The sequence below is a fragment of the Myotis daubentonii genome, chromosome 18 (assembly GCF_963259705.1).
Source record: "Myotis daubentonii chromosome 18, mMyoDau2.1, whole genome shotgun sequence".
In the NCBI taxonomy this organism is placed as follows: domain Eukaryota; kingdom Metazoa; phylum Chordata; class Mammalia; order Chiroptera; family Vespertilionidae; genus Myotis; species Myotis daubentonii.
The window spans coordinates 15,329,522-15,340,406 of NC_081857.1; the positions used below are offsets into that span (position 1 = coordinate 15,329,522).

Below are 10,885 nucleotides of genomic sequence, written 5' to 3' on the forward strand. Positions count from 1 at the left end.
ATTAACATTATATATAGATGAACAGAACTTCCATTTAAATAACTATGGCAAACCAACCAGTGTGGCTCAGTGGTTGAGCATTAACCTATAAATAAGGAGGTTACAGTTCGATTCCCAGGAGATCACAGTTCGATTCCCGGTCAGGGCACATGCCCTGGTTGCTGGCTCCATCCCCAGTAGGGGGCATGCAGGAGGCAGCTGATCAATGTTTCTCATCATCTCTCATCTATCTCTCTCTTCCTCTCCCTTCCTTCCTGAAATAAATAAAAATATATTTTAAAAGTAAAATAAAAATAAATGACGATGATGGACTAGATCAGCGACCTTCAACAGGCGTGCCACAAGTATTTTTAAAATTTGCAATACCTGACTGTTTCCAGTCTCCCTTGGAAAATCACTGGGCTCAGGCATCATATTCTCTTTTTAAGAAATACGTTTTTATTGATTTCAGAGAGAGGAAGGGAGATGGAGAGAGGAGTAGAAATATCAGTAATGAGAGAGAATCATTGATTGGCTGCTGCCTGCATACCCACCACTGGGGATCAAGCCCGAAACTCGGGCATGTGCCCTGGCAAGGAATAGAACTGTGACCTCCTGGTTCATGGGTCAACGCTCAACCACTGAGCCACACTGGCTGGGCAGATATCAGATCTTTCACAATAACTTTTGGAGTTTGAGCTCAGTATAATTTAGGAGCCCAATAAAAAGCAATTGATCAATTGACCTTTTTGAAGGTATAAATCCAGTGATGTAGGCTCACAATACAAAAGATAATGTACAACCCACCAGAAAATGAGCCCTTGGTATTCAAGTGATTTAAGTAAATAAGCAAAATGCAAATTACAAAAGTGAAAAGAGAAATGAGAAGATAACCTTCCCACATTGGATCTTGCGAGATTAAATTGAAGGAAGAGCCCTGGCCGGTTGTTCAGTGGTTAGAGCATTAGCCCTTGGTCCAAAGGATTCAATTCCCAGTCAAGGGAAGGTACCTGAGTTGCAGGTTCCCCAGCCATGGTAGGGGCGAGTGCAGGAGGCAACCAGTCCATGTGTTTTTTTCTCTCTCTCTCTCTCCCTCCTCCCTCCCTTCCACTCTCTCTTTAGAAATCAATGGAAAAAATATCCTCGGGTGAGGATTAACAAAAAAAAAAATTGAAGACAAAATATTTTACACTCAATTAACACAAAAGAATTAAATTGACCTCAATAAGGCTAATTCTATCCCAATCACCAATTAATTATCCAGTGTAGTGGAAACAAGAAAATATGGTTCCTACTCAAGCCATGCTAACACCACCAAGTTACCTTCACTAGGCCTCAGTCTCCTGATATGTTAAGTGTCAATAATACCCAACTCACATGGTGTCATAAGGATTAAATGAGCTAATGAAGTATCCATCTGATGTAAAAACTGCTGTTTGAAATGTTAACCCTGCTGTTTCTGGCTTCTGTAGATGCTTGCTGGCTTAAGTAATAAGGAATATAAGACTACTCCCATTTCAGAGAGTCCATTAAATCTTCCCCAGACGAAGTTATCAGTGCTGGCACCAGGCCAAGCCTTTGGTCGAGGTCTCAAAGCGCCAGCACATAGGGCCCTTTAAGAACTTGCAAAGAGAACCGGAAAAAACCCATATTGGGGAGACAAAGAGGGTAAGATAGTATAAATAGAAGAAACTTCCTGTGTGATTTCACCCAGAATTTGAGAGACATTTTCCTCTGGGCCCGCGCGTAATAAATGTAACTCCATCTCTCTAAGCGTTGCTCGGTTCTTCTCCGGTTTTTGTGTAACACTAATACATATCAAGAGCTCATTATTGCCAGCCCTCAATGAATGGGAATTTTAATACATTAGGTACTGTGGGAAAAAGGACTTGTTCAATTGGATAAAAAAGTAATATTTTTGTTCCTGGGTTAATCTGTTTACTTGTAGTGTCACCTGGACCAGCTAATACATAACGTAATGCAGAGCCAAGTGAAAATGCGGGGCCTGTTGTTCAAAACACATTGAGAATTTCAAGCATTAAACCAAGTGTGGGGCCCTTCTGAGCACAGGGGCCCTACGCGAGTGTAGAGGTCCCATGCCTATGAATCTAGTTGGCTCTGTATGTGCCCTGGCCGGTGTGGCTCAGTTGGTTGGGTGTCATCCTGTGCTGGTTGGAATCTCGGTCAAGGCACAAGCCTGGGTTGGGTTTCGGGCTTCATCCCCGGTGGGGGGCATGTAAGAAGCAGCCCGTCTATGTTGTACCTTCGAGACAATGTTTCTCTCTCCCTCGCCCTTCCTCTCTCTCTTGAAAAAAAAAAAAAAAGGAAATTGATAAACTATTCTTTTTAAAAAAATTAAGGTTGAAGTAACAGTTATTTAAAAAGAGTGGGGGGAGGGGGTTATAGTCTCTTAAATGGAGATAAGTAATGGGCATAACCTATGGCTTTTAAAAGGACTTTGAATACATCCTTATTATTCATGGACTCCATATTTGCAAATTCACCTACTCACTAAAATTTAGTTGTTACCCCGAAATCAATACTTGCGGCACCTTCATAGTTGTTCGCAGGCACGGGCAAAGAAGTAACACATTTGAGTCTCCCTGACTAGCATATCCCCAGCGAAGGTCAGTTCTCATACTGCAAACAAATGTCCTTTTCATGTCTATTTAGCGTTACAGTTTTTGCACTTTGGTGCTTTTTGTTGATTTCACTATTTAGAATGCCCCTCAAGCGTAGCCATGCTATGTAGTGATCCTAAGTACAAGAGGCTGTGATGGTTCTTATGGAGAAAATGTTTATTAGACAAGCTTTGTGCAGGCACCACTTATAGTATCATTGGCCATGAGTTCAGTTAATGAATCAACTTTTATTACATCACTAGAGGCCCGGTGCACAAAAATTTGTGCACTCGGCAGGGGGCGAGGGGGTGTCCCTCAGCCCGGCCTGTGCCCTCTCGCAGTCTGGGGCCCCTCAGGGGATGACCACCAGCTGGCTTAGGCCCACTCCCCAGGGGATTGGGCCTAAGCTGGCAATCAGACATCCCTCTGGCAGCCCGGCAGCCCTCGGGGGATGTCCACTTGCCAGCGGAGAGCAGACCTAAGCTGCAGTCAGACATCCTTAGCACTGCTGAGGAGGCAGGAGAGACTCCCACCACCACCGCTGTACTGGCAGCCATCAGCCTGGCTTGTGGCTGAGCAGAGCTCCCCCTGTGGGAGCGCACAGACCACCAGAGGGCAGTTCCTGCATTGAGCGTCTGCCCCCTGGTGGTCAGTGTGTGTCATAGTGACCAGTCATTCCCAGTCTTTCTGCTGTTAGGGTCAGTTTGCATATTACCCTTTTACTATATAGGCTAGAGACCTGGTGCATGGGTGGGGGCCGGCTGGTTTGCCCTGAAGGGTGTCCCGGATCAGGGTGGGGGTCCCGCTTGGATGCCTGGCTCGCCTAGGTGAGGGGCTGATGGCTGTTTGCAGCTGGTCACACCCCCTTCAGGGTGGGGGTCCCCACTGGGGTGCCTGGCCAGCCTGGATGAGGGGCTGATGGCTGTTTTCAGGCTGGACACACCCACTTTAGGGTGGGAGTCCCCACTGGGGTGCCTGGCCAGTCTGGGTGAGGGGCTGAGGGCCGTTTTCAGGCTGGCTGGCAACTGAAGCTCCCAGCCTCTCCTTTCTCTCTCTCTTTTTTTTTTTTATTCTGGGATTTATTTACCTTCTATAATTGAAACTTTGTTGCCGTCATGGGAGCTGAGAGCTGGCTCCTGCTCGCTCCAGCTCTGTGGCCACGGCCTGCTGAAAGCAGGTATCTGGGGTTTGTTTAGCTTCTATAATTGAAACTTTGTTGCTTTCGGAGCTCAGAGCCAGGCCGCGGCAGGCGGGGAACCTTGGCTTCCTCCATCACTGGAGCAAGCAAGCCTCCTGCTCGCTTCAGCTGCATGGCTGCTGGCCGCCATCTTGGTTGGGTTAATTTGCATTTCACGCTGATTAGCCAATGGGAGGCATAGCAAAGGTATGGTTAATTACTATGTTTGTCTATTATTAGATAGGATATTTAATATGTATTAAATGAGGGGCCTTTAAACAGAAACACACATAAAACAAGGTTATGTATTGATTGTTGACAAAAATGTTGTCACCAGAGGCTGGCAGGAACCTAGTCCTATACTTCCATCAGGAGCCAAATGTTTAGTATTCGCTAAGTCAGTGTTTGGGAAACTTTATAGAACATAAGTACAACAATAATGAGAATCTACTGTATACATAGCCCTCCCTTATCCTGGGGGGATACATTCCAAGACCCCTCCCCTCAGTGGATGCCTAAAACTTTGGATAGTACTGAGCCTTTATATACAATTTTTTTCTATACATATATATCTCTGATAAAATTTTAATTTATAAATTAGGCAAAGTAAAAGATTAATAATAATAACTAATAAAATAGCATAATTTTAACAATATACTGTAATAAAATTTATGTGAATGTGGTTTCTCTCTCCCTCACTCTCTTTCTCTCTCACTCTCTCTGGAAATTTTTATTTAATGTTTTGGACTGTGGTCGATCATGAGTTAACTGAAACCATGAAAAGTGAAACCACAAGTAAATATATTATTGTTTCTTCAAGTACATTATTTTAAATTACCTTTAACATGCAGCAATCCAAAGCCTATTTGAGGTCCACTAATGTGGATCAGTCCATTGAGATGTTACCCTGGTGATGGAATGTTCGGATTGTGCCATTCCAACTTTGTTCTATTTATAGAATCCTGGTTAAGAGAAATTTTAGCCCTAGCTGGTTTGGCTCAGTGGATAGAGCGTGGATCGAAGGGGCCTGGGTTTGATTCTGGTCAAGGGCATGTACATCAGTTGCAGGCTTCTCCCCACCCCAGGCCCTGGTCAGGGCACATGCAGGAGGCGCTTCATAGCAAGTTAATCAAGCCCAAAGAGTGGGCTGTGGGAACTTGGATCTATATACTAGGATCGCCCATCTGTCAGAAGCACATGTTGAAATAAGAATGTCCAAACAGAGGATACACCTGGAAGTGAGATCTCAACAGATTGAGACAAATGCTTCAGAGAATAACAGTTTGCAGTTTCTTTTATGCATTCGAGATTGCATGAAGGTGGGAGAAAGCAAAGAGGGATTGGATTCCAGCAGAGTTAAGATTGTGCTCTCTTGAGGGTGGGCTCGTAGACACCAGATCACAGGGTTGCTCTCTTGAGGGACGTCACACTTTAGAAGTGTGCTGGGCAGTTAGAGAGACATGAGCAGAGCAAGGATGATGGGCCAGGTACAGAAGGCCACCAGGGCTGAGAGCTTTGGGTACCAAGCAAAGGACAATTATAGGGCGGGACCTGGTCCCCAGGGTGACCTTTCCTCCCCCAGCGTATCGCTGGTCATTTGGTTTAGACCCCCTGATCTTTTAGGCCTAGAGATAACATTTAGGCCTTAGTTATATTTCAACTTCAGGCCCAGAAAAGCAACAAAACCAGACAAGCAACACCATGGGCGAACACAGGACCGGCTGCATTGGATACACTGTATTGGTGCCAACCAATCAATCAGTGGAGATCTAGACCCTGAAAGGACACACCTAGAAAGCTGATGAATATTCTATTGAGATCTGCCCCTAAAATTGCCACCCTTAAAAACCCTTAGGACAGAGGACCCATCGCATTCTCCCTTCCTCCTCCCCCTTTACCTTCCCCACTCCCAAGCTCCAAGGGCCCTTCCTTTATCTCTATAACTTGTTTCCTCAGCCCGTTTCTCCTACCTCTGTGATTTTCCAAATAAATGTTCTCTTATAGTTTGAGTCTTGACTCTGAATTCTTTCCTAGCCAGAACTCAACTACCAAGGTTACTGAACCCACGTCGGGTCTGACCCCACTGGTCTAACACCTGGTTGCTTGCTTCCATTCCATTTAATTCTTTTTCTGGAGATTTCTTCTGTTCTTTCACTTGTGACATGTTTCTTTGTCTCCACATTTTGGCTGCTTCCCTGTGTTTGTTTCTATGTATTAAGTAGAGCTGCCTCCTGCACTCACACCAAACCTGCAATCCAGGTACTGCCCTTGACCGGGAATCGAACCTCAGCCCCCTCAGTACTTGGGCAGATGCTCTAACCATTGAACAACACTGGCAAGGGCTAGGCCCGAGTTGCGTTTCAGCTCCAGACCCAGAAAAGCAGCAAAACCAGGTGGGTAACACCAGGACCGTGTACAATGACGTAGGTCCCTGTCTCGGCACTGACCAATCGGTGGAGACCATGGCCCTGAAAGGGCACACCTGGAAAGGCTGATGAGTATTCTATTGAGATCCTCCCCTAAACTCCCAGTCTTTAAAACAAAGGATCCAGCACACACCTCCTGGGAGCACATCTGAGCCTGGCCCTTCCCCTTTTCCTTCCCCAACAGGTGTGCATCTCCTAAACTCTAAGGCACCCCAGGGGACTTGCAACCGGGGGAGCAATGGGCAGTGGCAGCTCATCTCAGGCTAACCCTCTGAACCTGTCACCAAGGCCCCCTTTTCTCTGCCTTTCCAGTGAGCTGACAGCTGCGCCACCTAGGTCCATTTCGTTCCTATAACATTTCTAGAGAGCCAAAGCAGCCCACCTAGACTCCTATTGTTTCTCTCACCCTAGGCCCTTTCTTGTTTCACTGTCCCCAGCTTTAATAAATGTACTCTCAACATCACCTGAACTTGTGTTATGAAATCTTTTCTGTGTGAATCATGAACCCACACACTACTGGCAGAACCCACATGCTCAGGGCCAGGTCCCCTTTCCGGGAACACTAAGAGCAGGAGATTCAAATATGGCTTAGACTGAAGCTTAGTTTGGAGGGGGAGAGACATATACATTATGTAAAGAACAAAAATTCAACTGAGCACATTTAAAGATCTAATTGGCTTTACTGAACAATTTTTGAATCCGGGCAGGTTCCCATCTAACAAGGATGACAAGGGTGGGGGTGAGCAGAGGTGGAATTACCATCAAGTTAACGTAGATTAAGCTTCAGGATGTCCTTGAAAGCCTTGTATCTATTTTCTGTCATTTAATTTTGATGTCAGTTTCTTAAAGAGATCCTGAAAATGATTAAGCCTCCTCCATCCCTTCATTCCCAATGTAATCATGCCACAGAACAGAACAGCATAGCTGTGGCCGTTCACGTGAACCGAGCACGGTAATAGTGGTGCACACTGAAGGCCAGGCTGCTAAGATCTACTCCCGCCCCATGAAAAATGGATTTCACATTTAGTGGCACTGCTCTGCTTTGCAGCTTGCCCTCTTAGACTGCAGGAAACCTTTGCCCAGGAACAGCCACATCACTCCTAATAGCTTCTTGGACCTTGGCTTCCAGATCTCATATCGTTGAACTATTCCTTACTCAAATCTCTCTCAGACTTGGCATTCCACACCCATAATATAGCTCAATCTCATCTGGACTCCCAGCCAAGTGATGCTCCCCGTCGTGCCCTCGCTGGCAGAGATGGAGGTTCATGTTACATTACACTAATACATCCGAATGTATGATGTTTATATGATTTATGCCTAAACTGGTTAATAAGTATCTACCATGCAACCCTCCAGAGAGAGAAGGTGAGGCTAATAGATTGGATTGACACAATAAGCTGAAACCGGTTTGGCTCAGTGGATAGAGCGTCGGCCTGCGGACTGAAAGGTCCCAGGTTCGATTCCGGTCAAGGGCATGTACCTGGGTTGCGGGCATATCCCCAGTAGGAGATGTGCAGGAGGCAGCTGATCGATGTTTCTCTCTCATCGATGTTTCTAACTCTCTATCTCTCTCCCTTCCTCTCTGTAAAAAATCAATAAAATATATTTTTTAAAAAAAAGAATGACACAATAAAGAGATACTGCTGAGTTTCCCACTTTCTGAACTCCATTCTTTATTTTACACAACTTGGTTGAAATAGGTATGTGAATTTTGTCTAACGGCTTTCCTTGGAAATACCTAATTTTACTTTTCGTAAATCACAGAAACTTAAAAGCAGAAGAAATTCTAGATCTCACATAGCTCAGTTTTCCATGGATTTCATGAATCCTAACCACAATATACATGGTCCAACACAGACATCCTCTAACTCTTGTCTAGATATATCGCATGGTGGTTCATTCAACTGAATGATAGGAGAGCTACCTCTTGTTAGGCCCAAAGTAGTTAGTAGACGCCATTGTGTGCTGCCCTTTAAGGGGGCATCCACAGAGCACCCTCAGGGAGAGGCTCTGCAATCATAAATCCAGTCTGAAAAGCTTGGAGTAATTCCAGGACAATCCATGCAGCCTTGAATAGACAAGATAGGGTCAAATCTAAGATAACATGAGACTGAGATATGACTCTGAGGAAATATGAGTTGATGATAGTGGTTATGGGTAACATTTACAGAGTATTACTCTAGGTCAGAGGTCACTCAGGCACCACTCAGGTGCTTTATATTTTCTAGCCATTTATTTCTCACAATATTTTCATGAAGAATAGTCTTCATTTTCCAGTTGTAGAAGCTGAGGCACAGAGTAACCAATGCAAAGTCATGCAGCTAGTAAGTGAAAGAGGTAGGATTTGAATCCGGGCCAATGGGACCTGGAGTCTGGCCCCTTAACCACTACAGCAGACTACCTTAATAATTGTTAACTAGTTGAGAATGTCCAAACCACGCACCAGGTGTCATTTACTTATTTGACCCTCATAAGAGCAATCCTATGAAACATGAATGGTTCTAGAACATAAGTAACTTGCCCAAGGTCCTGCAGCTAGTGAGTATGTACTGAAGTTGGTATTCAAACCCAGGTAGCCTAGAGCTCTAGGTCTGATGCTCTCCCAATGTTATCTGCCAGTTTCTGCTTTCAGAAAGGGAGCGGGATGTTTGTAGATACCTGAATGTTTACTATCAATATGTATAATGGAGGTACAAGTCGAGCACGCAAAGAAAGGTCCATTTAAAATTCTACCCATTGGATTCCTTTTCTGAACAGCTTTGTGTGTGTGTGTGTGTGTGTGTGTGTGTGTGTGTGAGAGAGAGAGAGAGAGAGAGAGAGCGAGCGAGCTACGTAGGTTTCATGGTACATGAAGGACTTAAAAGTGCCCTTAAATACTGTGTAAGTTGTGCTGAATATTATGCAGTACATGCAATACAATTAGCCAGTTTTTCAGAAATCCAAAATAAACTTCTTAACTAAGGCTGAAGGCCTTTGGATTCCATATTTAGTTATTTTTTCATTCAGAGAACATGGCTCAGTAAAATGAAATAATGACCAAATAAATGTTTAGAAACGCGTATTTGCAGAGGAAATTTACAAGTTTTTTTTTTTTGGGGGGGGGGGGGAAGGATTCATTTGCAAAGCAAATATTTTAAATATTCAATACTTGTTAGCCGCAGTCATTCAGCAAATATGTATTTAACACTTACTGTATTTAAGATTAAATCTATTGCTGAAACCAGTTTGGCTCAGTGGATGGAACATCGGCCTGCGGACTGAAGGGTCCCAGGTTTGATTCCGGTCAAGGGCATGTACCTGGGTTGCCGGCACATCTCCAGTGGGAGATGTGCAGGAGGCAGCTGATCAATGTTTCTGGCTCTCTATCTCTCTCCCTTCCTCTCTGTGAAAAATCAATAATAATAAAAAAACGATTAAACCTATTGTGAGAAACCCTTACTTTTAATTTCAGTTTAATAATGATTATTCGGAGTTGGGTGTGTGTGGGTTTTTTTGTTTTTGGTAATTTTCTTTCTCAAGAAGTAGCAGGACTGACTTTTCCTCTAGTCCAGGAAGACTCGCAGGGCTACATGTGCTCTATTTTCTTTGCTGTTAATCCTTACCAGAGGATATTTTTTCCATTGCTTTTTAGAGAGTGGAAGGGAGGGAGGGAGGGAGGGAGGGAGGGAGGGAGGGCGAGAGAGAGAGAGAGAGAGAGAGAGAGAGAGAGAGAGAGAGAGAGAGAGAGAGAGATTGTTGTGAGAGAGACACATCAACTTGTTGCCTCCCGCACGGACACCCCCACCGAGGGCAGACAGCGAACCTGCAACGCAGATACGTGCCCTTGCCAGGGATTTGAACCCACGACCCTTCGGTGCGCGGGCCTCTGTTCCCAACAGCGAGCCACACCGTCCAGGGACCACATGTGCTTTTGAAAACAGAGACCGTGTCCCTTTTTTTATTTTTTACACCCCAGAGCCCAGGAGAGTGTCTGGCACACACCGTTCAAAACAAGTTTGGTACCTGGAACCCACTGAACCGGCTGAATGCGTGTGTCCAGTAATGACTAACCACACGTGGTGGCCCCAGGGCGAATGCTGAGCGACAGCGTCGGCTCCGTCACCCAGCCTCACCCGCCTCACTTGTCGGGGCGTGGGGGTGGGGGGATTCCAACTTCACAGGAGCAGAATCTAACGGAATCGCTTTATTTGGATTGGAACGCCTTGGGGTGCGTCTCCTCTGCGGAGAGAGCACGCATTTACGAAACGTGGCGCTGTCTGCTCTGAAGGCAGCGTCCGACCTTGACGGGCAGCTGTGCTGGCTCGAGGGTGCAGATTCGACCTCCTCCTCTGTGGGACCTGGCCCTAGGCCTAGGGGCACCCCTCGGGGCGCATCGGTAAACTCACGGGTCACCTGGGCCTCTTTGTCTCCCCCAGTTGCTCCCTCCTCCTCGTGCCCCGCCGGGAGGCGCCTAGTCCTCCTCCACCGAGCCGGCCCGGACTCCTTCCAGCCCTGCCTTCTCCTCCGCCTCCGGGAGCTCCCGATTGGCTCCCGCGCCGGGAGAAGGCGCCCGCTGATTGGCCCGCGGGTCGTCATCACGAGGTGATGTGACACCCTGTGGCGGGGACGCCCCGCCTGGCGCTCGGGGCATTTACTTTGCTTGCGGATCCTGGCTGAGTGTTTTGTAGTTCGGGCTCCCA

The 10,885-nt window shown here is 46.0% G+C and overlaps 1 protein-coding gene across 2 annotated transcripts in view; it reads right to left on the reverse strand.

Moving 5' to 3' along the window:
* Positions 1-10,885, reverse strand: part of SPATA45 (spermatogenesis associated 45) — a 38,711-nt gene that overhangs the window by 5,672 nt on the left and 22,154 nt on the right. The window contains exon 1 of one of the 2 annotated variants that reach the window (XM_059674653.1): positions 10,448-10,675. The exons of the other annotated variant lie outside the window; for it this stretch is intronic. The gene's annotated coding sequence lies outside the window, so the exon portion shown is untranslated. Of the gene's footprint in view, positions 1-10,447; positions 10,676-10,885 lie in introns of those variants that run through there. 2 annotated transcript variants of the gene reach the window in all.